Source organism: Littorina saxatilis, linkage group LG2 (genome assembly GCF_037325665.1).
Source record: "Littorina saxatilis isolate snail1 linkage group LG2, US_GU_Lsax_2.0, whole genome shotgun sequence".
In the NCBI taxonomy this organism is placed as follows: Eukaryota; Metazoa; Mollusca; class Gastropoda; order Littorinimorpha; family Littorinidae; genus Littorina; species Littorina saxatilis.
The window spans coordinates 64,856,931-64,862,085 of NC_090246.1; the positions used below are offsets into that span (position 1 = coordinate 64,856,931).

At 38.2% G+C, this 5,155-nt stretch overlaps 1 long non-coding RNA gene across 1 annotated transcript in view; it reads left to right on the top strand.

The window, feature by feature from the left end:
• The window catches only part of LOC138959537 (uncharacterized), a 5,062-nt gene extending 332 nt beyond the window's left edge, over positions 1 to 4,730 (top strand). Inside the window, exons 1-4 of the long non-coding RNA XR_011453739.1 lie at positions 1 to 76; positions 419 to 561; positions 1,578 to 1,680; positions 2,177 to 4,730. The exon at positions 1 to 76 is cut by the window's left edge and continues 332 nt beyond it. This is a non-coding gene — a long non-coding RNA (uncharacterized lncRNA). The remainder of the gene's footprint in view (positions 77 to 418; positions 562 to 1,577; positions 1,681 to 2,176) is intronic.
• The last annotated feature ends 425 nt before the right edge of the window (positions 4,731 to 5,155 follow it).

Consider the following 5,155-nt stretch of genomic DNA (forward strand, 5'->3'; position numbering starts at 1 on the left):
ACAGAATCTCCAATGGCAATGGTGTTTGCTAATGCGAGAGAATTGGGACGGGCGAACCTTTGCATATTAACCAGAGGTAAGTTTCCATGTTTCGTTTCATAACTGAGAGTGGGTTTATGGTAGTATGTGTTGCAACAGGTGTCATTTCGACTCACTCGAGTCACTGTCAGTGTCACTGTGACTGTCAGTCCACAGGCGCAAGGTATCGTTCACTGAACCAACACGTAGTTGCCCTGTACAGGGATTTTCTCATTAATTTGAAGAAGAAGATTACCACTACCACGTTTTTGCAACCTCTTTTCAAGGTGCATGATCATAATATTTTATAAATTCTTTTTGTTTTTAAAGATTGAGTCTAACTTGAAATACTCAAATAGGTAACCTTCTGATCGGCCGTTCCCAATTATTTTACTTGCAGGTTGGCATCAATCAGAAGAGAGCTAGAGCTAGTATGTTCAACTTCAAGGTCTCCTCTCAGCTGAAAAAGCCAACCGATTGCTGCATGATCTTGAGGCTGTCACTGACAGAAGTAAAATATTTGATGCCACTGCCGCAAATCAGGTAAGAGTAAGGCGAAGAGGTTTTATTATACATGTACAACTGTCAGTGTTATGATGTACAGTGTGTTTTTTCCTTCCCCTCCCTTACATTCTCAAGTTCTGGTCAGAATAACTCATATGGAGGTGTGTGTGTGACTGTGAGCAAGACTGGAAGAGTGTTTTCATTTTATTTTTATAATTCATGTTCAGGGATAATAATAAAATAATGAACACCTAAGAGTCCAAACCACAGAACTGCTCGAACCTCTTAGCTTTATTTCACCAGTAAGATGATCATGCAGTTCCTCCAGTATTAGAATCATTTTTAATACTAGAAGCGCATGACTTTCAGTGTGTACCTTTAAGTTTAATAAAGTACAATGTATTGCTGTAAACAGTCACTCACTCACTCACTGTCAGGATATATCTAAGTACAATGTATTGCTGTAAACAGTCACTCACTCACTCACTGTCAGGATATATCTCATTCTCAGTGAAACTGTGTGTCAAGTTCTATTATTTTTTTCCTTTGTGCTCTACACACATGCATACATGTTATACATACATATATATATATATATATATATATATATATATATATATATATATACATGTTATGTAATATGCATATGTATATATATATATGCACACATCAACGTGTCTACATTGTATGTCTGTCACTCTATCAGTCTATGTGAACAGATTCAGTTCACTGATTCAGTCAAAACTTCACTAAATGTAAAAGGACTTATAAAATTTTATATTCTAGAAAGATATCAATGCCACTGTCCACAGTATCATAAGAATCAAGCGTTAATGTTGGTTTGGTCGTCTGTTGTCGTTTTTTGTTGTTGTTGTTTTATGGGGGAGGGTGCAGTGTGTAAATTCATCTGGTTCTGTGGACAGTGTGTTTGTTGTTCCTCCACATAGCTAAATATCATACTGCATGTAGCTCCTAGTACTACTTGTCCTGTCAACTAACTGTTTTAAATTTGTTGCTCAGAGGAATGTTACTTCAGCCAATATTATATATTACAGGTTGGCATCGATCCGGCACAGTGGAAGAAGCAGATTGATTCCTTCATGATCGGGAGGCTGTCAAGACTCAAATGGGAAATATTTCATGCTAATGGCAATTCAGGTAAGAGTTCTGCTACCTGATCATATTGTGTTTTATCCTCCCTCTCAGTCTCAAGTTCTGGTTACATTCTGACTGTTGGTGTGTGTTTGTGTGTGAGAACCGAAGTGTGTTTGTGTGTGTGTGTGTGTGTGTGTGTGTGTGTGTGTGTTTGATTTTCCCTGGCCAGTCAGGAGAGCTGCCAGACATTAATAGTAATAATACCTGCAGATTTTTCTAGCCCTGCAGATTGATGTTACAGACCTTTGCTTTGCTTTTTGAATTTGATAGCAAGCGCTGACAGGGAATGTGTCTTCTATATTTCATATTAAAAAGTAGGCATTGGATTTGGAACTTGTCTATCAGGGAATTAGAATGTTTACGCTCTTGGCATTTATGTGGGTTTAGTGTGTGTGTGTGTGTCAGTTACAAACACAATTTACTCCTTACTCATACTTAAAACTTGTTCTTGTCATTGTGTTTGAATTTAAGATCAGTTCCTTTGTCATTCATTTGTCAGTAGGGACAGAAGATGACGAAGACCTGGCCAGTTAATGTGGATAAAAAGCAGTGCTATCCAGGTCCAGCTGTGATCGATGGGGAAACTACAGCAACAGCGGCAGTAAATGTCCACTCAGTATTGGTTGTACTGAGCATTACAACTTGTTGTTATTGTAAATTTGTGTCAATGTTTTAAAGGCCCACTACGCCTCATTTAAAAAGTTGTCCTCACCTTTAACATGGGATAAGACCATCCCTCCACTTGGTCACAGACCAAAAATCAACACTTTGACTGCTTTCTGTAGTGAGGTAGATGTTTTGGTGGTTGCGGTGAATTTATTTTTTCTTTCGAAGAAGCTGTACCTGAATGTATTCTTTAAAAAGATACCACTCTGCATAGAGAGCCTTGAGGCAGTTCATTTTTGGTATGCAACTATTAGTGCCCGTATGGTCTTATTTCATTTAAAAGCCTCGGGGATGTCGTCAGGTGTCCGACATAGACGGATTGAAAGGCTCAGATGTCTGATTCACATAGCCGCATGGCGGTCAGATGTGATCATGTCCTATCGTTTTGAACTGAGCGCTGTCATTGTCCTATAAGAACTCTATTCCTTCGGACAGCGCACTATTCTATATTTTTCTCTCAAGATACACATTTTCAAAAAGCGACCGAGCACTCTCGCGTATTTGTGCACTGAAGTTGTGCAGTGCGGATCTTGTGTTTTCGGGAATTCCAAACCGTTTGTGATATGGGCTGTTTGGGCACACCTGTCTGCAGCACATTAAAGTTAGGAGTACGGGAGACAACTCCAACCGACCATAAGTCTTGCATCTGCTTTTGGTTTCAGTTCAAGACATTTTGACGAAGCGCATTGAATTATGCCACCGAAATAAAACTAAGGCCTGTCCACTTACAAAAATTGCTCGGTCAAAGTACAGTAAATCTTACATTTTGTTAAGGAAATGTGCGGCAGTAAAATTGAATTTGGAGAATACATGGAATAACCTGGTTTTCTGGGAAGTGACATAAAAATAAATAGAACAATTGTGAATACTTCTTCTTCTTCTTCTGTGTTTGTGGGCTGAAACTCCCACGTACACTCATGTTTTTGTACGAGTGGATTTTTACCTGTATGACCGTTTTTACCCCGCCATTTAGGCAGCCATACGCCGCTTTCGGAGGATTGTGAATACTGATCGACATAGAGTGCCGTTGCTATGGAAACAGTCGTTACATTGGATTTCTAGGAAACAGTTTAACAGCGACATAATACATCAGAAATTCCTAATATTTGGCACAAAGATGCACATGTATCATATCAACAATCATATAGAACGATTTTTTTACAACAGACTACAGTTGAATTTTAATATCTTTTGTCATAAGAATGAACGAATTTCTCACTGCATATTCATTACAATACCCCCCGCGGGTTAGGGGGAGTCCCATATTGGTTGGGACGAGAAAGAATTTACCTGATGCTACCCAGCATGTCGTAAGAGGCGACTAACGGTTCTGTTTCTCCTTTTACCCTTGTTAAGTGTTTCTTGTATAGAATATAGTCAATGTTTGTAAAGATTTTAGTCAAGCAGTATGTAAGAAATGTTAAGTTTTTTGTACTGGAAACTTGCATTCTCCCAGTAAGGTCATATATTGTACTACGTTGCAAGCCCCTGGAGCAATTTTTTGATTGGTGCTTTTGTGAACAAGAAACAATTAACAAGTGGCTCTATCCCATCTCCCCCCTTTCCCCTATCCCATCTCCCCCCTTTCCCCGTCGCGATATAACCTTGAATGGTTGAAAACGACGTGAAACACCAAATAAAGAAAGAAAGATTCATTACAATAATTAATTTAAATTCAACTGTAGTTGTTTAAAAAAACAAACACGTTCTATATGATTGTAGATATAATACATGTGTATCCTTGTGCCAAATATTATGAATTTCTGATGTATGATGTTGCTGTAAAGCCGTTTTCTAGAAATCCCATTTGACGCTGTAAATGCCAGTTTTCATCGCAACAGCCGTCAATATCCATCCACAATGTTTTCATTCATTTTAATAAGTCACTTCAATAACTACCCAGAAAACCAAGTTATTCCTTGACTGTATTCTTCAAGTTTAAGTTTGGTAATTTTACTGCCGCACATTGCCTTAAATCATAAATAAAGGGTTCCAGTAACATACCTTTCTTCTTTATTGATTATGAACTTTGGAAGATTAGATGTTGGATCTGTTTTTAAAAAATATTTCCTTGATGTGTTGTACTAAGATCAACCGTCTGCTTGGACATATACTAAAGATCCACTACCTGGCTGCTGTCTGCGGAAAATCGATTAATTCATAGAAAAATATGCCTTTCAGGGAAGCAGCTAGCCGGTTGACTGTACATGTGTTTGTGTAGAGGTGTTCTTATTGCATGTTCAAGCCAGGACAGATGGTGACCTGAAACATTTACACATTACATATGTATGCAGGACTGCTACTTTCAAGCTTAGGTGCAAGTGACGAAGTGTGATGATATATTTGTTTGACTGATTATGGGCATTAAAATAAAACTGCAAAAAGAATACTTACACTTGAGATCTGATTTTGTGTGTGTGTGTGCGCGCATGAGGGTGTGTGTGGGCAATTTGACATACTTGCAGAATAAAAAAAAAGAGGTAACTGATAAACTGCATTTATTAACACAAAGATGTAAACAAAGTGAGTTCACACATTTCACAAAAGTAAAACAAGGCAGTCTCACATGCATTCACAATATTTAGTACTCGACTCGCATGAATGGCCAAAGATTATAGGCTGAGAATGCAAGTTCTAATTTGGCACATTTGTACATGTAGCTGCATCCGCTAGACATATATATATCCATCTTACAATAAAACAAGAAGAGCAAACGCTCGATCGAGTCACTTTCGCAGTTCTGAATATTATATGAGGCATCAGATGGACAGGAAGAAATTGCTATTCACAACACAATGAGTCACGTTCACAT